This window comes from Camelus dromedarius, chromosome 10, assembly GCF_036321535.1.
Source record: "Camelus dromedarius isolate mCamDro1 chromosome 10, mCamDro1.pat, whole genome shotgun sequence".
NCBI classification, from domain to species: Eukaryota; Metazoa; Chordata; class Mammalia; order Artiodactyla; family Camelidae; genus Camelus; species Camelus dromedarius.
In genome coordinates this window covers 38674077-38699838 of record NC_087445.1, presented here as the reverse complement: position 1 = coordinate 38699838, position 25762 = coordinate 38674077, and the positions used below count along the sequence as shown (strand labels likewise).

Sequence of the window (25762 nt, the reverse complement as noted above, 5' to 3'; positions counted from 1 at the left end):
CTGAGGTAGGAAGCATGTGGCTTCTCCATCAGGACACTTTGACATACTGGTCCTTACATTGCCCAATAGACTAGTCCATTCCAGCTGTTCCCCAACCCAGAAGAACTTAGCTTGTCCCCACTTGAACCTAGCTCTTTCTCCCACCAGCTGCTGAATTAGGTTAAGATAACCAGAGCACTCAGGAGAGTTCCAGACCCTCCCTGCAGAGTGAAGGTATAGCTTACATGGGATACCACAGAACACCACAGGACACCACGGGACTCCAAAGAACTCCACAGGACACCACAGAACACCACGGGACTCCAAAGAACTCCACAGGACACCACAGAACTCCATGGGACACCACAGGACACCACGGAACACCACAGGACATCATGGAACACCATGGGACCCCACAGAATATCATGGGACACCACAGGACAACATGGAACACCACAGGACACCATGGAACACCACAAAACACCACGGAACTCCACGGGACACCACAGAACAGCAGCACCCCTTCCAGAACTCTTGGTTCACTCCAGGCACTATTCAAAGTGCACTCAATGAGTTATCTCATTTCTTCCTTGTAACAGCCATATGAGACCAGTACTACTTTCCTCATCTTGTAGGTGAGAAAACTGAAGCTCAGAAAATTTAACTAACTTGACAAAGTTGCACAGCTAGTAAGGAGTAGCATGAAGATTCACAGCCAGGCAGCCTAACTACATAATTCCCCTCATTCTGAACCAATAAACCCTAATAATTGGGCATCAGGCCCAGTCAGGCAATTGCAAACTACAGAATACTACTAGCACATGAAGGGAGCTGTCATCTCTCTCATTCACTGGCTCTACCAATCAAAAATTTACCCAAATATTTCTCTACCTGGTGACATTCAAAACAATGGTCTCCACAGCCCTGGTTTTTCAAGGTCTTATCGGGCCTAGTGGGGTGTTTCTGTAACATTTCAAGACTTTAAAGCTGATTTTCAAAGATAAAGGTATTTTCTTAGGGCTCATCTCCTTCAACAACAAAGGGTGTGCTCATTTTTAGGCAAATCAAATCTTAAGGGAAAAGGTAGAAGAGGAAATCTTTAGATTTAAGGATTTTTTTTTTAAATAGTTAAATTATGGCCAAGGGAAAAATCAAAGAAAGATTTGGAGAAATAAAGAATGAAAGCCCAGGGAAGCACAGACACTGAATAAGAAGAACTGTATGTTACTATAATGTGGACTTTGGTGATTGTTTCTTTAGGACTTAAGTCGGTGGTCACCTCAATCCAGAAGTCTCCCTACCACACGCATCTCTCCACCACTCTTCCAGTTGGTTGGCTCTCCTAACTGTCCCGTAGTTAACCAGTCAGTAAATCTCTCATTTAGAATGTATGGTTCTCAACTATAACCCTCTGTTTACATGCTTACTTCACATACTGGACTGAAAAATGGCAGCCTGAGATTGGATGCTGTGCTTTTATTTTACATTTCTCCATCCAGTACGGTGCTTGGCACTTACTAGGGGTTCAAATAAAACTTACAGAATGAATTTGCCCTCTGACACACTGGTCTTTTGCAAGCTCGGGCTACACTTCAAAAAAATGTGTTTTACATGTACAACGTGTATGCTTGATTTGCCCAACTGGACTTTTGCTCTTCCCAGTCCTAAATCTGGGGAAAATGGAAAGGGTATGGGCACCAGTGATCAGAGGATGCAGGCCAGGAGAGAGCCAAAGCCACTGCTCATTGCACGGCTGCAGGTGGACAAGAGTCATTGAGGTAGATCAGAAATACAGCCTCCTTACCACAGGCAGGCACACCAGTCCTTACAAGAAATATTGTAAGATTTTGCACCATAGAGCTGACTTTAACATCATGCGGACTTGCTTCAAAGAGCCAACTCCTAATTCTGATGTGAATAATTGTGCTACTTTGGGGAGAATAACCATTCTAGGTTTCACCTTCTTCATCTCATGAGTGACATGGGGACAAAACAGTGAAAACTTCAGAGGGCTGTGAGAATTAACCCGTGTGGGCAACGAATTTAGCATGATCTTCACCCATAGTCCGTGATTCATAAAAGCTAGCCATGAAATCATTAGCGGTGCAATCATTCATGACAGCTAACATTTTTGTTGCACTTTACATGGCACTTTGATGCCCATCATTGTACTTGATTCTTATAATATCTCATGAGGTGAGCTGAGAAGGAATTGTTATCCCACTGGATATATAAGAAATCTTAACTTTTAAGAGATTTACTGACTTGTTCAAGTTCAGACAGGTAAGATGCGATGATACAAAGATCATGCCAAAATCTCCTAAGTTTATTACTCCAGGCTCCTACACAGCCCCCTCACATCAGTAACCATTCTTTTATCTCATTGTACTTTTAAAGTCAGAGCCTGCCAGAGAAGCAGCTATAGCAAAGAACAGTAGTTCACTGTCGGGGAAAGGGTGGAAAGGAGGAAGGTGGTGCCTATGCACAGAGAACAAAGATATTCCTCCTTCATTTTGGCCATGAATGTCAAAGGAGAGCTACATTGGTTTAGTTTTGCATAAGGAAGAGATACAGGGATGAGATACAGCGTTCAGTGCCACTGGAATGACAACCCCATAACATCTCTCCCAAAGGGATGCTTGTTTTCCCTCAAAAGGCTGACCTCCTAATTCTTCTTTGTTCTCTTACCATTTCTAATACTAAGCAGAGTCTAGGGCAGTGTAGGTGGGGACAGCATAAGAATGGAAGGATCAGGCTGGACAGCACCATCTCTCCATCCCACAGACAGCTCTCTCTTGGGGGCCTGTGAATCTGACTGCAAATCCCTTCATATCAAAAAAAAAAAAAAAAAAAAAGACAAAAGCTTCAAAAGAAAGTCTGAATGATGATGGAGGTGGGACACTACACACATTTCTGGACCTTTCATCCAAAAAAGTATTGGAAGCAAAATGGTCATTATTAAAGAGCTGAAGAACCTCCCCCAAACAGGATTTACAGAATGAAGCATTCTGAAAGGTAAAATCTCTGAATCTTGCCAATCCCAGGCTGGTTCATGTAACTGAAACTGAGAGGTCTTTCATAGCCTTTCTTGGGCTAGCGTAGATGAAAATGTTTAGCTTCAACCTGCCCTTGGGATAATTGCATGTTCCAAAAAACATCAAACAAAAAGGCAGACTCGACTTTATTGGCATGATGTGCTATTAGGTTGTCAAGAATCCTGTGATCTCAAACTGCAAGAATAGGCAGAAAATGACTGTGCAGGGGATATTAAAGGATCGCAGGATATTCTCTCCATTGTTGCATTATCACTTTTTTTTTCTCCAATCATTTTGAGTTACATTCTGGAGGGGGAAAACTGGGTACGGTTTTCCCATAAGACAGATGGTGTAATTTAAAGAAAGAAAGTGGTTTTGCTGGGCTTATAAAAGTCCCATCTGATCGTCTCCTGGTTTATAAGGTGTTTTAGAAGCAAAGAAATGTAGGCAGCTATGACATGATTATACCCAGCAGGTAAAAAGGAAGCACAGAAATTCTGTAAGTCACCCACATTTCAGTTAACTTTCCAGGGCTTTTTTGGATTGTAACAGATTGCCATTGATTTGAGGAGGACGTCAGGATAAAATGACTGCAAAATCAATCTCCTCCCTCTAGAAACAGACAAAGTCCTTCTACACCTGCCATAGATAGGGTTACAAGTGGGAAAGGATCTAGCTCATATCTATCATTATGTAGATGAAGATATTAAGGCTCAGAGAGGTTAAGTGGGATGGCTGCTATCACACAGCTAGCCAGTGGCAGCATCCTGACTGAAACCCAAGAATGCTGATTTGTAGACTGGGACATTTCTCAGTACCCTTCTACCCGTCACATTTCTAACATAACATATTTGCATCTTCAGGCTGGAACTTACCTGTGAGTTTCTGGCCACACATTATTGGTCATTGTTTCATTTTGCCAGCTTAGGATGTGTTAGAGGAGCCAGCTTTTCTCTACTCTCACTTCATTTGGTTTGGGAAAGTGGGAACCCATGCATTTCCTCTAACTTTAGAGACTAGCATTAGTCCCAGTCTGGTTAATCAGAGTTCTTATCTTCCTGCGCTGGGGGACTGGTGTTGAGTTATATACACTTGGTCCCAGCAAAGCCAACCATAACACTATCTGAGAAAATTGCTGGAACTACAGAGAATGATTACTAAGACATCTAGCATATAGAATACATGAGAGTTAAGGGAACTAAATGGCACACAGCTCTTTTTAAATCTCCCACTGTCCTCTGAAAATGTATTTAGTGGGAGAAGTTCTTTTGATCCTGCATGAGAATGTCAGTAGACTGACGAATTTCTTTCACTCTCAGAGAGTGAAAAGTTCTTTATATTTTCAAGAAGTAATTCAGCATTTAGAATGTCAAGGCCCTCTTGTTAGTCAAAGACCTGCCTTTCCTCGAAGTCATAGCTACTTATCCTCCCCTGACTGGAGCTTGTGCCTGATGAAAACTTACAGATCGGGAAGGAGGGAGAACATGGTCCTTTCTTCTTACTTTTCTCTCTTCCCAACTTATACCTTTATCTCCTTTACCCCCAACTTGCTAGGCAGATTTCTTACTCTCTAGGGTCAAATCCGAGATGGAGGTAGGACGGTGTGACAGGAGAGCAGGGGACAGCATGGCGGCAGGAAAGCGTCTCCGAGGCTGGTACCATGGTGTTCTGGCTTTGTGGTCTCTGCTTCTGCCTGTCTCTCGTGGGCATTTTCATGGCTTCTTTAGAGAACTCCAATGCTGGCGTTCTCCTATCACCCATGCCCTCAACCAGACGAACATTTCTTCTCTATGCCTGGAAACTTATTCTTACCAGAGCCATAAAATGTTAGCAAGTCAAGCTTTCTTTCTGAACGAATCGAACACAGCTACCCTGACCACCCTCTCCTGTGTATAGCTCACACACGTTCTGTGATAGGCTAAACTGTGCCTGCACCCCTGTCCCCTGCATTCATATGTCAAAGCCCTAACCCCCAGTATCCCTGAATGTGACTGTATTTGAAGAAAGGGGCTTTAAAGAGGCAATTAAGTTAAAATGAGGCCATTGGGGTGGGCCAATATCACCGGGCTTACAATGAGAGATTAGGGCACAGAGGAAAGACCTCGTGAGGGCACAGCAAGCAGGCAGCCAACTGCAGGCCAAGGAGAGAGGCCTCAGGGGCAACCAAACCTGCCCGCGCCTTGATCGTGGATTTCAGCCTCCAGAACTGTGAGGGAATAAATTCTTGTTGTTTAAGCCACCCAGACTGTAGCATTTTGTTAGGGCAGCCCCAGCAAACTAGCACGTCGTCCAAGGGAAACATACCTACATCACCCTTGCTGTCAGACGTTGGGAGTGCAAGCTGAACATAGCAGCAGTTTTCCTTCATTCCACTTCTAGGGAAGCCCATCAACTTTTCTCTCATCCCCTGGATTCCTCAGGAGAGAGTCAGATAGTACTCGATAGCATGGGAAACTGATTGCAGATGGCACATAGCAAGCTCTCAGAGTGATTATTTTAAAGCTCTCCACTCAGATCTTCTCACAAACAGTTTTCTCCAAAGAAATATTTCTCCTAATTTCTCCTTAATGTTGCATAAGCCAACCCTTTTGCTGATGGTGAGATATTTTCAGCACTGTATAATCCATCTTCGGTTAACTCTGCAAATTCCACACATGGTTTAGTGCCTCCTTTGTAGTGCAACAGATAACTGAACCTCAGTGATTCAGCTGAGACTTTTATTTAACTAGATACGAAATCACATCCCCTATGGCAAGAGCCTGTGCAGTAATGAAGTCAACTCACAAAGAAAAGCAAAACCAGGAGACAGACAAACACAGAGTTGTGATATTATAATTCAGCCCTCCCTGAAAAGGTACTGCCTTTGGATGGTTCAGTTAAATGACCTAACTGCAGGGCTAGCATTCTCATTGTTTGTATCCTCATTTCCAAAGTTTCAGATGAAATAAAACAAATGATTAGAGGCTTATTTTCAAGTGTTTTCTTATTGGTTGGTTCAGGCCCTTCATCCTATCATAAAACTGCCAGTAGCTCTCACAGTAGCCGCAGAGCTGGGTGTGTGGTGTGAGCCTTGAGTCCTCACTACTCACAGGGCCGGGTGGAAATTCTCCTTAGAGCTCAGGAGTCACTCTGGGCGTGGAGGTTTGCCTAAGGAGGGCTGAATGAAGACTGAAGCTGTCTCAAGTAAGGCAAATGGCCAGAGCCAAAGTCTCTTGCAGACTCCCAGATGATTAAGTTTTTTGAATCCTTGTGCTTCACAGTAATCAACTCAGTCTTCATTTCCTGTCAGTATTTTCACTGCATTATCTTTTATATCTAAACTTGAGTCTCTGTTCATATAATCTATTATTCCAAGTGAGGCTTTCAATAAAAATCTCAGTTGGGATTCACTATATTTAGATAAAAATACATTTATTTATGCACACAATTTTGCAAATAATTTCATGGGGTTTATTCACCTTCTGAAATCCATCTGTAGGTGTTGTAACTTAAGAACTTCTCTTTTGTGATTTTGCCTGTACTGGCTTTCATAATATTGACTGAAACCCTGCACAAGGCAGGTTGAGTTTTTGTATTATTTTGTATTTTCAAATCTCAGATGTTATCAAACATTTTATTAAGTGCTTATTATGTACCAGGCTTTGGTTTTGCATGAATTACCTCATTGATTCTTACCACAACATTCTGATGTACATACTATTTTGACCCCCACTTTATGGGTGAGAAAACAGGTTTAGTGCTGTTACTGACCCTGGACTCAAACTTGGATCAGTCTTGTAAGCATTTCCCTCATCCCCCTGAATTAGTCAGGATAGGCCATAATGTGCTGCATTAAGAAATAAACCTCCAGATCTCAAAGGCTTGCACAGTGAAGTCTTCCTATTACTCTCACATAAAGTCTCAGGTGAGTGCCACAGCCTTCCTGCATGTTTTAGCTATGCCATCTGGAACACGTGACCTTCAAGGTAACCCCTTTAAGGGAAGAGGTAGATGGAAGAGGAATGCTAGCTTTCAACTGCCTCAACCCAAAAGTGATGCATTACACATATAAGCTGGCTTATAGAAATTTAAGAAATTGTATTAGCTTTCTAATCCTTGCCACCATCACAGGAAAATGCATTATATTGCAAAGCTATCTCAGAGGAGTACATTTTCCTAAATATTAAATAAGCTTAGCTATTTTTTTCCTGTAAAATATTTCTCAATCTTCCCATCATTATAGCAATGTACACCCCATAACAGACCGATGTAGTTATTATCTAAAGGTCTAGAAGAGGAAAGCTTTTGATAATTCTAGTCTGGAGTTCATCGGGCATTCATTTCTTCTTCTTGTGGGTACCTGGTTTCTTATGATGTATGGAATCTGTGATACATCCCAGAGACATCGGCGTGCTTCTGCCACCTCACTGCCAAACATAACATCTAAACCCATGAACAGCCACTCCAACGTCCAGCATCTACACATCAAAATAACGAGATTCTATAAATCCTCCAAAGTAATTTAGGAAAAAGTGAAGAATCTATAACTATCTAACTAGACATTAATTGAAACAAGGCACTGTGAAAAGCCCAAGGGTAATGGAAATGCAGAAACTATATATGGCCCTATCCTTCAGTAAGAAAATGCAAGATGTTGGAAAACTGTCTTTCTTGAATATAAGCAGAAGAGGAAGGCAAGCTGCTACTCAGAAAAAAATCATTTACCCATATTAGTCACGTTAATCAGGACAATTCTATTAGGATATATTAAACTCCTCCCCATTTTTTTTGCTTTTGGCTTTGCCTTCTCAATCATAGTAAATGACAGCTATATTTACTGAGCTATGGGCATGGCTGTGTATGTGTGTAGGTGTAGATGTACGTGTGGATGTATATTCTGTACAACTTCTCATCATTTTGGTGACATTACAATCTTCATTATATAGTGAAAGAAACTAGAGTGGAAGGAGGTTAATTATTTCTTCCAGGTCATAAGCCTAGTAGCTCGTGAAGTTGGCATTCAAACTCTGATTGGGATGAATTCAAAGTGAGTCCCCCTCCACCAGAGTAAAAAAGGGATACACAAGACTTCCTCCAGAGCTTCTTAAAGTATTACAAATAGGCATGCCTGACTCTGCCCTGTCTAGACCAGCCAATGGGTGTTGGAAGTAAGCAAACAGAATTGGGGTGCGGTCAGGGGAGGATCTCATGGAATCAGAAACTAGAATGGTAGTTTCCATGGACTGAGGGGTGGGAAAAATGGGAAGATGTTATAAGATGAGTAAGTTCTGGAGATCTAACGTACAGCATGGTGACTATAGTTATTAATACTGTTTGTATGCTGAAAATTTGCTAACAGAGTGTATCTTTAGTGTTCTCACCACATCAAAAAAAAAAAAAGTAATTACGTGAGGTAATGGACATGTTAACTTGAACGTGGTAATCTTTTCACAATGTATACATTTATCAAATCATTCCATTGTACATCTTAAATATATACAATTTTTATTTGTCAATTATACCTCAATGAAGCTCAAAAAAATAACAAGGGGACAGGAGGCTTGAGGCTTTTCTGTTCTGTCATCAGAGTCCTGAATAAGCCCCCGGCCAGGTTACCAAGAATGAAACAATGAACCCCTCTGTGCTAACAAGCTTTTACTCCACCAGCTAATTCATTCATTTCTTCATTTGTGGGTTTACTCATTTATTTGTTAACTCAACTTTTTTTCCTTTACTGTTGGCCCTACTTCTGAATGCTCTTGGGTTTACCCCATCCTCAGTCAAACCTCCACACCCAGAGGGACTCCTGAGCTCAAAAGAACCTTCCTGCCCAGCCCTCTGAGTCATGAGGGGTCCAGACCCACCACACCCAGCTCCCCAACTACCATGACCACTACTTGTTTTATGGCAAGACAATGGCACAAAACCCAACTGGCAATGAAACGCTTAAAAAGAACCTCCTCATCAAGGGAGTGGTTTTAATTCAGTTGAAACTTAGCAGATAAGAAAGTAAGATTAAAAGGTGATTAAAATGCTGAAGGCTCTGAATCAGGGCAGCCCTGAGTTCAAATCCTGGTTCCACCAGTTCTTATTGTGGGACCTTGATCAAGTTCAGTTTAAAGTTGTCACTTATAATGTGGGGATGAAGATGGTACCCAGCCCAGAGGTTGAGAAGGTGAAACAGGATCATGGGAAACACTCAGAACACATGGTGAGGCACACACTGGTCAGGGTCCTAGGTGGGGGCATGATAAAGAAGAGCCCGAGACTTTCCACACTCTTACTCAGCGTGTGCTCTAATGAGGGAGGGGAGAATGAAGAAACAGACAAACGAGCACAGAATATTTTGGCTGGTTGTAAGTGCTGAGAAGAAACATAGCAGGCTAACTGTCTAAGACTGTGGAGCAACTGGGTCACTCTTGAGGGGACACGCAGGGAGAAACATAGGGATTGCTGACACACCTGTGCCTAGTGAGTGCAGCTCCAAACAGATCTCCCCAGGTAGACCCCAAACTGACAGACCCGTTGTGAAGAGGAGAGAAATTCATCATCTTTATCATAAAATAAAGTCACAGTTTGTATCAATTCTTCCTTGCTCTCCTTTTTTCCTGTATGAAGACGACTTACTCAAATCCCTGAATATATGTGACTGAGCAATTTTGTTTAATGAATTACTGACCAAACTCATCCTTTTATATGAATTTGTTATCCTGCAGAACCCAGAACACTTTGATGATGGAAGGGGCTGGAAGTCTTGCAGGCTTCAGAGTTGTATGCCTGACACTTACAAGTCAGAAGTGGGAGCAAACCTGAGCTGGGAGGTTGGAGGGCCAGCCATTGAAGCCTTACATGGAGAAAGGAACAGCTTCTGACATTCCCAGGTTTGTGATCGGCAGGTCATGAAAGCCAACTTGGACCACTGCCCTAAAGTGGTCCACTCTTTCTGGGAAGGCAAGAAGCCTTTAAAACATTGGGTCCAGGGTGAAAACGGTATTTGGCAACAGTTCCTATGGGTTTCTCACGCCCCTCCCACCTGCTTGGTGTCTCCTCGAGAGGTTTCCTGTATAAAGAAAGTGCCTCTTAATCTCCCCCCCTCGCTTCCTTCTTCTGTCTGAGGCACCTGTCAGGGGTGTTCAGCCTTCAAAGACCCTTGAGCGAGTCCTGAGGCCCCAGGAGCCACTAACACTTCCCCACACTGTCTGCTTGGCTCTTATTTCCCCATGGGCTTAATGAGGCCGCCCCAAGCCCACACAACTGCTCATGCCTGTGCCGAGCTCCCCACCCCCTCCCCCACTGCTGTGGTCCCCACACCAATAACCTGCTTAATTTTGGTCAAATTGAAGGTGACAGCTCACCCCATGTGGAACCAGTCTTGCTCTTTCAGGATAATGCCTCTTGCAGCTCAGTTTTGATGTGCTGGCTTCTAAGGGATTATCATTCTTTAGCTCAATGGGATAGAGGCTTGTTTTAAAGTGACAACCCCCTTTCCAGTGCATTGGTTCTGGTTTGTGCAAACTGCCCCACAGGCCCTCCTGGCGGAGCAGGGCAGAGGGTGTTTGTGAGGCAAGGCAAGGCATGAACGGGCCAGCTTCGGGGCTGTGGCGAGCCCCTCCCGCTCCCTCCAGCTCCAGCCAGACATCTTCTGCATCTCTTTACAGAGGGTGCTCCAACAACAGGTTTTTAGTTGGAAAAGGATTATAAAAAAGGTTGAATACTTCTGAACTGGATTGATTCCCCACTACACACACCATTAAACAGGCCCACAAGTTCAGGGCGGTGTGACATGCTCCACAAGACACTGCATCTCAACCTCACAACTCAGATTGGAGCTGTGATTTCAGCTTTGCCCCATCTTCCTTCACTCAGCAGATAATTATTAAAAACATACTCTGTACAGGTGAATCTGAGCACAACAGGACGTCTTCCACAAACAAGACAGAGTAATATAGATCTGCTCTCTTCTGTGTGAATGTCTTAATGTCGGTTTCCAGGGACTGGGTTCTAGGCCCTCAAAGTCTCTTTTGAAAAAAAGTTTCTCTCAGGAAGCTGTGTGGCTGTCGTGGCTGGCTAGGCATCCCAGGGTCCCTGAGGGACACTCCACTGTTGGGCTGTGAAAAACCCTCAGGGGCATCAAAAGCAACCAGGTGGCATCACTGAGTACGTGCAGCATGGAACAGGTGCTTCTTACATGCACCAGGAGATCATGATGTTTTTAAATTTCCCATTTCTTGCAAAGAAGGATAGGTCTCCTAGGAGAGATAATAAACTGGGTCTCATACCACAACAAAAGTATAAAGGAAGAGAAGAGAAAAGAAAAGGAGGAAAGATTAAAAGGGAAATGACTTGGGGGAACTCTTGCAGTGAAGCTTGTAATCATGGTATATGACCCTCTGAGCACAGGGTTGAACTCCAGTCTCCTGGTAGGAGAACAGCAATCCTTCTCCCTTGAGAGTTCCCCAGGTTTGAACACAAAACTCAGTGTAGCCCAAATAAAGTCCATCCCGAGGTACGGTTCAGTGAGCCAATAAGCTTCCTTTTAAATTGTAGCTCTGACCCTAGGAGTTAAAAAGTAACCTAATTCTCATTCTTTCTCTCTTACACGCAGCCCCCTCCCCAAGACACACTCACATCTACACTCACAATCAAATAGGAAATATTCCCATACTATATTAATGGAAAGACAGGCTGCAAAACTCTCACACTATTTCCTCGCCCCTGCACTGCCATATGTTTGATACATACCACTTCTCAATGTTTTGGCAGCTTCATCTATGCATAAAAAAAGAGAGACAGGGGCAGAAGGTGACAGTAATCATCACAATTCGCTTTTTCTTGTCACATGTCCTAAAAAAGAAACAAATTATTCTGGGATAATTCCATACTGTGAAGACTGGCCCAGAAACAAAAGCAAAAGGCCTCAGTGCTTCTCCCCGTCCATGTAGCTACAAGAACAAGGGGAAGAACCCTTCTTTTGAGGAAACTTTAAAGTCATCTCACTACTTTGGAATATATCAAAAATATCTTAAAAGATCTCTCTTTGATTTCCTTGTTTTGTTTTGTTTCCTTCCTGTGCTCTCAGGGAATATGGATGAAGGAAATGACAGAAGTGAAAAGGACAAGACAGAGAATTGTTTCTTTTCTTGAGTTTTTTGCCACTGAAATAAAAATATGATAATAATAGTTACTATTTACTAAAATTCTGCCAAGTACATCATGGTTTCATTCAATCCTTGCAGCTCACGCAGGGACATTATCATCTCCACCTTACAGATGAAGACTGACTGAGGAAGTGAGGATGGGAATTAGCACAAAGTCGCAGGGTGTCCTAGCTGCTGGGAACCACTGTCCTGAACAAGGCACTTCGCATCGCTTATCTTGTGAAAGCTTCACAGCATCCATAGAATAAGTGCATGATTTCCAGTATTTTTATAGCTGGTCAAAGTCGCAGGCTAAGTGCAAACTCAGGGAGATTCCGGGCAGAATGCAAACCCAGGTCTTCCTAACTCCAAAACGTGTGCTCTGACTACTGCACCACAAACATTCTCATACTTCGTCAGAACAAATGTCCTGAGCTTTAGTTCAAAATGTATGGTCACCGTGCATAGCCCACAAGGAGAGATTTAGCCTTTCACTATGGAGTTTCTGAAAAGTGTTTTTAAAACCTTCTTCAACAAGCATTTACTGAGGCTTCTTCTGGGCCAGGCCTTAGACGGTTCACTGCAGGCAGGGCTGTGGTAGAGGTGATCCAGAACCTGAGCCCAAGGAACTTACGGTCTAGGGGAGTTCGGGATTGGAGGTAGGAGTGGCAGGAAAGAAGAAAGAGCGAGTAAATCAGAGAACAACACAAAGTCACTCACTTACACAACACACACTCAGTAAGGCAGAGGCCCACTAAGCCTCAGAGCAGAGTTTCTCAACCATGGCATTACTGACATTTGGGGCTAGATAAGTCTTTGTTGTAGGGACAGCCCTGTGTACTGGGGATGTTTAATACCATCTCTGAATTCTACCTACAAAATGCCAGGAGCACTCTCCTTCCTCAATTGTGACAACCAACAGTGCCTCCAGACCCTAGGAGTGGGAAGCAAGGCAGCCCCTAGCTGAGAACCAATGTCCTAGAAGTAGACCATGGCAGAGATAAGCAAGGCAACAGATAAAGTTTAAGGGTGTTAATAATGGTAGCTGATCTTTAAATATGGGCTTATTCCATGCCCCGTACTTTAGAAACCTGATCTCATTCCATTCTCACAATCACATTGTGATGGTTACAAATTGTGATGACGCCCATTTCACAGGCCAGGACTGAGGCACAAAGAAGCTTAAGTAGCTGACCCAAAACTACACAACAGTAATGGACAGAGCTGGGATTTGAACCCTGGCCTGTCATGTTAATCAATGCACTGAGATAAACAACATTTTAAAAGTCTTACTGGGCTCATTCATTTTCTTTACAGGCTCACAGACTAAATATAAAACTATCAACATAAGAGAATGAATATTTATAAGCTTATATGCAGTGTAATCTTTTTGAGGAGAGTCTATCTTATCCATCCTGGGACTGATTAATCTAATTCAGTCATGGGAATCATGCCCATATAACTAGGGAAAAGCATTCTTAATTCTGAAGAATAGGGTAAGTTTCATATCTTGGCATATCTTTTTGCCAGTCCAACCTCTAATTCTGTGGAGACAAAAAAAAAATCCCTGAAGATAATAAAATGCTATTGACTGAGACTAAATACATCCAGTTATTTTTATTGGAATGACTTAACAACAGGCAAAAAAGCTGACCTGGAAGTCTCTTCTTTAAACAAATACCTGCAAGGGCTCTTCATTCAGGGTTACTAGAAAGTTTTCATTTGCATTGCCAAATCTATCATTCAAGCAATGCAAGTAAATTTTCATTAGTTGTATTTTCTAGGTATTTCTCAGAAAATTCTAAGTGGAACATCTCCTTTATAGAAAAGGTTTTTAAATAGTCCATTTGCTGGGCTTAGATAGTTAGGAGAGAACAGTGTTCATTTTATATTCATTCTTTAACTCCAGTAGGCTATTAGGAATGGCTCCTTGTTATTCTATATTTTTTTTTACTGTATCTACAGTCTATTAGTGCCCTATCCCAGATCTGGTAAGTACAGGAACATCAACATAGGAATGTCACTGAAGCTTTATTAAATCAATGGATTTCACCGACATTCTTGTCTTTGAAATCAGGACCTGGGGGAGAAAAGCCATCAGCAGCTTTCTGACTCAGGGCGGCCAGCTCACTAATTCATAATTAGCCTACTACATGTAAGGGGTCAGGGGGGACCAGGACGGTATGTCAGACCTCTGACAGCCAAGTCTACACCAGTGGACGCAGCAATACTAGATGCATGTCAGGTGGTGTCTTGGGGCTTTCAATGACTTGATTTAAAAGTAGGACATTGTTCATACTAGCCTGGCTCAACTTTGCCTCTGTGCCATTTCACTGGAGAGAAAAAGAACCAGATCTGCTAGTTCACATAATAAAACTCCCCCGAGAAGCAGGGAGTTTGGCCAACTTAAAATGCAAGGCAAGATATTTTCATGCACTTCTAAACTACACTAGGAACAAATGTTGGGAAACATTGTGCTGGTAACAAATTTATGATTTCTACCTTTAATTTATAGAAAGCAACTATAAAATAAAGAATCAATCTGAATGGAAGAGAACTATGTACATTTCACAGATTTCCACAACTAAGGATTTCCACGAATTCTGAGAGGACTTCCTCCATTCGCCACATACACGTTTACCCATGTTAAAATAATAAGCCCAGTGCTCAAGTATATATATTAAATGGTTAAATCTTTCCTCATTCAAACACTTAATAGCTGAGCAAACTTCCTCTTCCCCTCTAACTCCTAGTCATCTTTTTAGGTCTATCCTTAAATGCCAGTTAAAAATTTTTTTCCCTAACCTCCTAATTGTAAGTAAGTTTCCATGTCACACTCTATCTTAAAAGCTGCATATTTTATTCATAGCATCTACAGTAATTTATAACTTTATGCATGTGTATTTATTTGTTTAATGGCTCTTTTCCCATTTAAGGCCTTACCCTCCCCTGCATCTCAAGTCCCCTGCACCAGAGTGGAGACTCGGTGCATATTCAATGAATGAATAATGAATAAATGAGAAGCAGAGATGAGGGTGACTGTGGATTCCCTAAGAGAAGCAAAGAGCAGCCCCTGCTCCTGGTTGGCCTTGGCTATATTTTGTTTTTCCTCCAAAGACGTCTGTGATAGTCCTTCTTGTATATTTATAATAGTATTCTTTTTTCTTGAGCCAGCTTGCAGCAGAAGTACCCTGAGTCACAGCCAGAGAGCGGGGCACATTGACATAGCAGTGAAAGAGAATATGATAATAACAAGGTAACGTTCCAAAAGGGAACTTCAGAGGGAAGAAGTAGTCCCCTTGGTATTGTTTATCTTTGCTTCATCCAATCTGAAACTGAAACTCTCAACCAAATTTACTTCCTAAATTTAACCCTTTAATAAACTGGCCTCTAACTCCACCTGGTGGAGAGATAGAAGCCCGTGGAGGTAAACCAACCCAAATGTGAATTAAAAGGCGCCACACCTACCTGATTTCCCAAAAAGAAAAAACATGTACTCAGAAAGTGAAATAGATGCCCCCCTGGGATGTGTTCCACCCACTCAAAGTCCCTGAAAATAAACAGGCTGCAACAATCATTTGCCTGTTGCTCTTGGTTCCCACTGCTGCCCTCCTACGTTCTGCCATGTATTTTAAGAGTCCAGGGACCTGCGTATTCCATTTCCCAGTTACCCGCCAGCTAGCTTCTGGTTTAGTGTCTACTAATGGGAAGTAGTGACAGAAGTTTGGAAGGCAGGGATGGGGAAAAGTGATTTGCTTCCTGTTCTAGATTCTGTTGGCACTTCCAGCAGCAACAGAGCCAGCACTCCATCCGCATCTTTCAGCACTTTGGCACCTGCAGCAAAAAGCCTCATCACGTGAAGAATATCAGCCTCTCAGGTCCCAGGACCTGTTCTAGGTGTTGCTTCATTTGTGGTTTCAACAGTGGCAGGGGCAGGCCCTTCTCCATGATCCCGGGGTCTGGTGAACCCATTGCCTTCATTTATTCCTTCAAAGGGGTTGCTGTTTCCAGAAGTTACTTAGCATAGAGTTACCTGAGTGTAACCCATTCAAAGAGGCTAAATTAATCTGTTTTCCTATCCCCACCACCCAGATGTCTCCAGAATCTGATTTTTGGTCTTTAACACTACTGTGAGCTGACGGGGAACAGCATTCCTGGGAGAGCAGCTCCTTCCAAGCCGCAGAGAGGGAAGACCAAAGTCTAGGTACATCTGGATCATACTGTTTTCACAAAACAGCTACTCCTTAAAATGAATTTGAATTTTTTAAAAAGTGCTTCTCAAAGTTTCGAAACTTAAAATAAAGTTTTGTTCCTCCCACACTGCTTCATTCATTTCATTCTAGAAATTGCCACCCCAATGTCTCTACTAGCAATAGCAAAACACTTACAAAAACATATGTAAGTTTCCAGTGATGCCAAAAAGTTCTCATAATGAAAGAACAATGAAGTAGTATCATTGTCCATTTTAAAGTGTACATTATTTCTAGAATTTCAAATATATAAAATTTCACAAAATTCATGGACTTCAGTTCTCATAACCTAACAGAGGAGAGTCATTACTAGAAAGGACATATCCTAAGTAAATGGCTTAGGTTTGTTTGTTTTCTTTTTTCCACATCACTTTGAACTACTTGGGTTCTTCAACCCAATTCAGAATCAGCTTATCAAGAATATATACCCTGGACTTTGGTAAGCCTGAGAGAGTATTCTTTTACTTTGGGGTTTGGAAAGATTATTTCCACCTTTAAAAAGGTATAAAAATCAGCATTTTGTAAAATTGCTGCAATCTTGGAACAGTGAAGAAGAAAAGCAAAGCCAAGAATATAAATACAAAATGAAATCATTAATAATGTAGTTACATGTTTTCATCCTTACCTTTACAACTATTTTAATTTTACGGTAATATTTGTAATGGTGTGATATTTTATGTGTGGGTTTTCTACTCTTAAGATTGTTTCAAGCCTTTAAGAGAATTTCATATTTCATGTTTTGATCCCATTAAATATGTAGAAAAGTAAAATTAAATAAATCCATAATCATTTAAATATTTTAGATATTTTCAATGGAACTCTGTTAAATATTGATAGATTAGTCCTGTAAGTAGTACTAAAATATTTAGAGAGATTGTGGGTATTTAATGTTTAAGTGAATGTTTATAACACAAAGGTTTTAAGTTTAATGAATTAGACATTAAACGAAGTGTAAGGAGAAGGCTGTTTTTTCTGTTGTGAAGCTAAAGTCTCTAGGACCATCTCTGGCTCTCTATAAAATGTCACACACTGATAGAAGGGTGTATTATTTGGGGTTAGGGAAGGATAAGTCAACACGTTAGTCTCTTCCAGCACCAACACCATCGATTCTTAATTATCAGAGACCAGGAGCCTAGCAGGCCTGGGGCTTCAGCTGCATTTGACTTTTTATAGAGCCAAGTCTTTTAGATGTTATACTTTTTTATTTTACCTGTGACTGTTCTATAGGTAAAGCAGATGGGGCTTTGCCATCATGATTATCTACTGCCATCTTGACTGAAAATCTCTCTTTTTGAACTTTTAAAATTGACCTGGAAGTATTTATTTTTTTAAATATCTGTCTCTCCTACTTAATCACAAACTCCTTTAAGCATTGGTCTCCTTTGTATAGACAGACTCTGACACAGTAAAGTGTTCAATAACTATTGTGAATGAATTATCGAGAGGGTAACATTTTGTGAATACTGGAAACGCTGGAAAGGGAGGGCAGAAACTACAGCTCAGGTATTATTGATGGGAAAGTAAATTGTTGCAACTCTTTGGAACTGAAGTTAGCAACCTCTTATAAACATGTAAACATGGTCATAAGCTTTGACTGCCCTGATAGGGATCTGGCCTAACGAGATAACGAGAAAGATGCAAAACAACGACAAAATTGCAAACAACTTGCATGTCTACTTCTGTGGAACTGGTTAAGTAAATTACAGTTTATTCATTAGATGGAAAATTAACTCTCTGCTAAAAATATTTTTATATATGATCTAGCAATACGAAAAAAATATTGATGGCATAAGCTTATTTTAAAGGCAGCATTTGGAACAATTAAGACACTATGAAACACATGGATTAAAAACTGGAGGAAGATAACCAAAATTCTAACAGTGTTAATTCCATTCCCTTCTTATTTCTCAAATTATGTAAAAACATGGTTTTGTAAATTGTCCTTAAAAAATCAGCATTAGATACATTTTAAAAAATTTTATTCCCTCTAACTACATATGCAGTTGTAGGAATCAAACAATATACATTTTGGAAAATGTGACGTTTAGTCCAGGAACAAATTCTAGTTTCAGCTTTTTAGGTCATAGGAAGCATGAATTTCAGGGACCCCACTTATTTTTTACAAGTTTTATACACATGGTTAAATGTAAGTTGATATTACAACAGTCTTTGAAAAAATAAAAAGAAAGGGGAAAGAAACGCTGAGTTGAAATTACAATGAAATGAGGCTCAGAGAGACTTAAAAACATTATGAAGCATCCCAACCAATGACCACCACCACCATGAGAGCCATGCCATCCTGGACGGTCCAGCCTAGCCCAGCTACCGATCTTTCAAATCACAACTACACCTGAAACTAAGCATCACCATGTATTACAGTCATCATCACTACCATCATCATCATTGTCATCAACATCAAGCAAACATTTATTAAACACATACTAAGTAATGGATATGTGTCTAAGTATTATATATTTTATTTCATTTCATTTCTCTTTCACAATCTTATGAGGTCTCTAACTTACAAGCAAGAAAATTCCATAGTGCCTTTTCATTCCTTCTTTTTGACCTGTATTAAAAATCTCAAGGTGAATTCCAAATAGCTGCAGTCTTGGGTCTTTTGGTTGGTTCTTTTCTTGAAATATAGTCAATCTTCTGCTTGTGCATGGAATGCATGCTTGTAAAATGTGTTAACACTGTTACATACATATGTTGTAAGGAATGTTCTACTCTGAGAAAAATAAAATATTACAAAAATCTTCAGTCAGGGTGTGTACATTTGGTATCATTCCCTGCAATGGACCCCCATGGTGGCATGTCTTAGTGTGTCCCCCACATGAGAGTCCAAGAGAGTCTCTGACTGGCTGAGCTCAGGTCACATGCCCATGCTTTGGCTTCATAAGAGGAGAGACAAAGAAGAGGTGGCCCCTTTGGCTTCTATAGGGGAAAAAGTACTTCCCATTGAATGCACAGATTCCCAATGGTACTGCGATGGTTAATTTTATGTGTCAATTTGACTGGGCCATGGGTATTCTGGGTGTGTCCATGGGTATTCTGAGGATGTTTCTGAATGAGATAAATATTTAAATTGTAGACTTAGTAAAGCAGACTGTTCCTCCTAATGTGAGTTGGCCTCATCTAATCAATTGGAGGCCTGAAATCAAGAAAAAGGCCGACCCTCCCACAAGTAATGGAAACTATTCCTGCCTGACTGCCTTGAGCTGGGACATCAGTTTTTCCTGCCTTCAGACCAGACTGGCTCTTCCTCGGACTCCAGCCTGTCAACTGGAGATCTTGGGGCTTATCAGCCTCCATAATCGCGTGAGCCAATTCCTCATGGTAAGTCAATAACTGCACGTGCATATATAGATACAGATACACACACATATACATCTTATTGGTTCTGTTCTGCTTCTCTGGAGAACCCTGGTAAATACAGGCAGGGCACTCAGAACCAAGACATCCAAAAAGTGACAAATTCCCCCTATAATAAAACTTCTGAACATGTCCTTCAATTTGTTCTTGTCCTTTCCGATTACACACCTCACTGAAGAGCAATAAGTAAATTAGGATTTACCATTTAAGTAAAGAACTTTAAAGAACTCCATTTTTATCTCAACTGTCATGTTACTGGTTCCAATTTTCTAATTTGTAATTTTAATAAAATAGGATGAAAATACCGTAGTTTGCATTGAATGGTTTGATGCTCACTGTACCGGTATTGTCTAGCTCAGATTAAAATGCTGGGTTGCAGGCAGCACGACAAACTGATGGCTTGCAACGCTCATGTTTCAAACGTATGAAATTCTACTATGAACTTGCTAAGGTCAAGACTTCTGATGTCCATGTCCTTTCCTATGAGGGAGTTCATTAACTCCTCCTTTTCCCGCTATAAACTGAGGCTGGTTGAAACTGCTATGGTGGGTGTGCAGGGGCTTGGAGGGAGACTTTCTAATTCTGCTCCTTTACCTGTAAGGCCTTCATCATACAAATGAAAACAGAAATGAATGGGCATAATAAAGAGCATTAGGATTGAAGCCACAGTTGAGTATTTTGACAATCACCTGTTAATTGGGGTGGTCCAGGCCATGAGGAGGGCAGGCGTGAACAGTTGACAGATTTGAAGCAAGATTTGCTCATTAGAGGAAATTTGTCTCAAATCATACAACCTGTCATTTCAACAGCACAACAAAATGGAATATAGCATTTAAACAGAAAGAACTGATTAATATATTAAAGCAATTATTCCAGTGAGAATAGTTCATTTTAATAAAGGTTAAAAAAAAAAAAAGAATCAAACCACTGCTCATCAAATTACTTACCTCTCAGCACAGGCAACAGGAATTCAGTATAGCTCAATGTAGAAAAATTTCTCTCTCAAGCAAGTGGGAATCCTGCCTCTTCTTCATTTCTGACTCTGTATTTATTAAGGGGATCTATTTATCACTGCAGTGAAGTCCGGAAATGGAAATGCCAAACTTTCATTTCAGGAGAGTATAATCTTTCTCTCTCACGCCAAACTCCTGGGGGGAAAAAAATTAAAGGATATTCAGCCATGCTGAAAAACAAAAAGAACTATAATAGATATGAAATTGTGAAAAATCCTGGAAGGACAAAAGGCCAACAATTTGGATTTATAAGGAAGCTAATAGCACAAGAGAAGTACGGGAAAGTTATAGCAGAAATGGTGGAAACAGCACCCAAGGTAATTCTACTGGTATTTCAAGGTGTAAATTTCCCATATGTCTTGAAAATTTTATGTCTTCCAGAGTTTCAAAAAAAAAAATCAGTTGAGAAATCAAGGAAAAGGGAAAAACTAATTTTTCTATGAGGTTAAAAATCAACACGGAGGCGTTACTGGTTCTAGGAGTTCAGTGGTATCTAGTTGAAAGCAAGACGTTTGTAGCTGAAAGTTAAGACCAACATTTCTGGGAACCTGGAGGAGCACGGAGGAGACAGGCAGGAGTGATCCCATCACTTCGTCTTGCTGTGGTTGTCGTTATAAGTGGGTGTGCGTGGCCCTGTCTGCTGCTAACAGTGATTTACTCTTGCAAATAATATGAATGTCAATTACTTTATCCTCATAGTATACTTTAAACAAATTCTATAAATAGTATGCCGAGAGCTAATACATTTGAAAAGCAAAATGTTCTTAAATTCGCAACTTCAACTAACAATTCTGTGCAATACTGTGAACCTTGCTAGCAGATTCTAATGTTATGTTACTCAGTATTTTCTAGTGTTTTCCAGTGTCTGAGTATTTGCTCTAAGCTACAGTTCTTTGTAAATACCTTAAGAGAGAAAATACAAGAACTGTGAATGTTATTGAGGAATACACCATTGGGAAATCAGAAACTGATCTAAAGTCTGGATGAGCAAAAGCAATATTGATGTCAACAAAAATACCAAAATTGCTTAAAAAGGAAATAAGCTTACAGGAAGCAATATGTATTCTAACACCCAACTTGAAGATAGTTTTGGATGAGTGAACAAATGTTAATGTGGAATGAGAGCACTTTTTGTCATGAAACAAAGACCATCAGATAGGGCAACTAATGCTTTGTGTGTCTTAAATTTCAAAAATTTAAACTTTTAAACATTAAACATATATGGTATAATATTTACATTTTAAAATAAGTTTTATTTGACATTTGTCTTGTCTTTACATTCTCTTCTTTCAATGTTTTCTATTATAAAGTGTTAGTATCAGAGATCATTCTATTATTAAAATATATAATTTTGCTCCAATATATTAGTTTATAATAATGATAAAAAAAAAACCTCTGAACTTTGAATAAAACCCTATGAAAGAAAAGGACTTTTCTTTATTATTATGGTCACACATTACTAATTTAAAATATGCAAATAAAAAAATTTTATAAGTACATCATTACATTATTTCAAGAATTCCAGAGAATTCCTGGGAATTCTGATTCTTCGTTCTTGAATCCAAAAGATTAATACTTTGGGTGAATTTGGAAACCCTATAATAATCTAGACCCAGAAATGTTGAAAGCCAGGAGCGGATAGGTCACAGGAGAAAAGGCGGGCAGGTCACTCACAAGGCCCCCACCCACTCCAAGTAGCGGTGCCTGAAGCGGCCCACGGCCACCAGGTGGCAGCAGCGAGCACAAGCACAGGTCTGAGGTGGGACGAGGCCAAAGGGAACATAAAGGAGCCTTCACTCAGAAGCCTCTTAGGCTTAGTTTCCTTTTAAACTATTAAGATATCGAAACTGTCAACTGCCTTAATTTACCTATTCTGAGTATTTATCTTTTCACTTGACCTTGACTGTTTACCAAGAAAATGTAAGTATGGTGGTCTCTTTTGTGTTCAAAGCCGGAAGCATGCCCTCACTAGAACAGTGTCTGGCACATTATTGGCCCTTAATAAATAGATGTTAAAAAAAATTAATGAGTGACACAGTTCAGAGGAGCAGAGAACGCTTCTACTTGGGAGTGGCCACTTTTCTATATGTGAAAGAATTTCCCCTAAAGAAAATGTTGTAATTGAAGATTAGATTCTCTGCCACAACCCTAATAAACCTTTTATAAAATAACCTAACCTTTTATACAATAACTACACACAGTTTTTATTTTTTTAATCTTTAGCCAACTGGAGAGTGAAGAATCAGCTTTAATAGGAAACTTAAAATTTCTTTAAGGATATTGTAAGGATTGTCTCAGCAGAAGTTAATAGGCGACTCAGAAGTACTCATTAGATATAAGAAAAACAGATTAAACAGTCTTCTGTTTACCTGCTCATCTACATATAAAACCATATATATATACTATACTGCATATATAATTGGGATCCAGATATTCAAAATCTGTGTATGTTTGTGTGCTGCTCATCAGAATATTTACCAGGATTAGAAGTGTATTTCAAAGTCAAGGCCTGTATTAGCACTGCTAGACACCAACTAATTCTTAAACTTTCTTTATGCTAAGTAAAGAAATATTAACGACTTAGCTAGGTATTTAAAACAAAAATTAAACAGTCATCTTGAAAACTGTGAGCTATGTCACAGTTGGAATCCCAGGAATGTTACTTCAACAAGATGTCACTTCAACTTCAACCCATAGCAAATGTCTGCCATAAAGATTCCTAGCACATGTGGAGTCCACGTGTCAGACCCTGCATGGGACACTTCACAGACTTTAACTCAGTGACAGCTCACTAAGCCTCATGGGGGAAGTACTCTTATTCTCCAGGATTTACTGGGGAGGACACAGGAGAAGTGACCGAGAAATGAAGCAGCAAACAAACCACATTTCAGTTCAGGGAACTGGTGTGTGGACTGATGTATTAGAAGAGAGGTTCATGGAGACTCCAAGGGAAATGGAGGAAATAAATTTGGAAACTTTGAAAAGACTAAGTTCTAAGCTGGAGAGGCATTTTTATATACTTCCTGCCTATTAGGATTGGATTAACCATTCGTTTTCCTTTACCAAAACGAAAACATATTTCTTGTCTCGGAGAATCCTGTTTTGTTGAGGGTTTGTTTTTTTTTTTAATTTAAACTTGAATTGTAAGCTATAGGGTCAGTGGTATCTGCATTCTTTTTGTTCCTTTTACCTCTGCCTTGAGCACATATTATGGTAAAAACAGTAATTAAATAAATTGACTATATAAAATTAAAAAATAAAATTTTAAATTAGACTGATACTCTTTATTCTAGGTTTTAGGGGAGTTTGTTCATTGTCTGACTTTACAGTTAGTGATACAGTTCTTAACAAAATCAAGCCACACAGGCAATCTCAGCAGGAAGAGGTAACCTAAAATGTCACAGGATAAGAGTTTCATTATTGCACAAATCAGTGTTCTTATGTAAAACGTTTTTTAAAAGTTTGAGCTCCCCCTTGTGGTAGTACATGAGAGCTGACACCCCCAAATCCCAGGTTCTTGGTGCAGGAACAGTAGGTAATATCTTAATAAGCCAGGAGAGAAAATGCATTTTTTTTTCAAAGCAGAAAAAGACCAAGAAAACCCTGACAAATGACTTCAGAATGTACAAAAGAGGGCTGTTTATTTGAAGGACTTATAATATCAGAAATATCAGAGTGCACACTGATGGGTTTCGGACAGCATCCTGACGACAGATGGAGTGTGTGTTTGTGCGTAAATTAATTTGTGCTCATTAATAACATATAAAATATTTTGGTATGTGCATAAAAGTCCGGGTTTCCAGCATCTCTTTAAAAATCAGAAGATCTGGGAGCCTGGGGTCTGCAATAGTTAGCTAGGGCTGAGCAGTGCACGCTCCCTAAATATAGGCCAGAACTCTTCATTCTGGTCCCACAAGACAACTTAACTTACTGTGTTGATCTGGTGGCCGCTGTCGGCCTCTAGGTTTGCAATCCCTGTTAAAGCAGGAAGCTTAGAGCGAAAAGTCACCATGTCATTGACAGAGCAAAAATCATGAAATAAAAGATCCTTCAGCGTCCCATCTTTGTCACCTCCTGGCTGGTTCACCTTGGCCAAAAGCGTTCTGTACCTTTTAGCCTCTACATTTTCATCATTTCTTACACCCATCCAATCATGCTGGGCTTTTATTTTTGCTAAACAGAGTGGTTTGTAGAGCAGGTGGGGATTATACTCTACAACATTATTTAAGTGATGTTTGTTTCTCTAAAACAGGCAAATCATGGTCAAGCTCCCAACTATCTAATTCATCGTAATTGAAACACTTTTTATGAAACTCCCTCTCACTCCCCAAGTCTACGTGAGTGAAAAAATTCAAAGCACCACCTCTGTTTGTCCCTTTCTCATTAGGTTTTTTGTTTGTTTTTAGGGGACTGATTTTATTCTCTCTTTTTTATATACATATATTTTTATTGAAGTATAGTCAGTTTAAAATGTCACTTTCTGGTGTACAGCACAATGCTTCAGTCATATAGGAGCACACATATATTCGTTTTTCATATTCTTTCACATAAGTTACCATAAGGTATTGAACACATATAGTTCCCTGTGCTATACAGTATAAACTTGTTGTTTATCTTCTTTCTCATTAGTTATGTCTCACCTCCAATGCCACCTTCTCAGACAAGCTTCCTTGACCACCTTGCTAGACAGCCCGCCCAGCCACTCTACCACGTTTACCTTAAATTTTACCTTTCACTTAGCCATTTTCAGCAGCAGAAGTTGTCGAAACCGTGGGTAATGAGTCAAATCCATTTCACCTGCCTTCACTAACAGAGGTCGTTTTAAGACTAGCAAGTCCTCCAAGTGGCAGCCTGAACAAGGTGTTTTCCCGAGCTGTTTTCCGGAAGCTTGGAGTCAGCTGCCTCTAGTTCAAGCTGAGCTGGTTGAGACCGGATAGGAACGCCGTGGCCTCCGCTGGGCATGCGCTTTCTGACGTCAGCGGGCTGAGCGCGCC

The 25762-nt window shown here is 40.5% G+C and overlaps 1 long non-coding RNA gene across 1 annotated transcript in view; it reads right to left on the bottom strand.

Annotated features, from left to right (window-relative positions):
• LOC116152657 (uncharacterized) overlaps positions 1-25631 on the bottom strand; it is a 29099-nt gene extending 3468 nt beyond the window's left edge. The window contains exons 1-2 of the long non-coding RNA XR_004136226.2: positions 25498-25631; positions 20703-20903 (exon numbers count right to left, since the gene is read on the bottom strand). This is a non-coding gene — a long non-coding RNA (uncharacterized LOC116152657). The remainder of the gene's footprint in view (positions 1-20702; positions 20904-25497) is intronic.
• Positions 25632-25762: the final 131 nt, after the last annotated feature.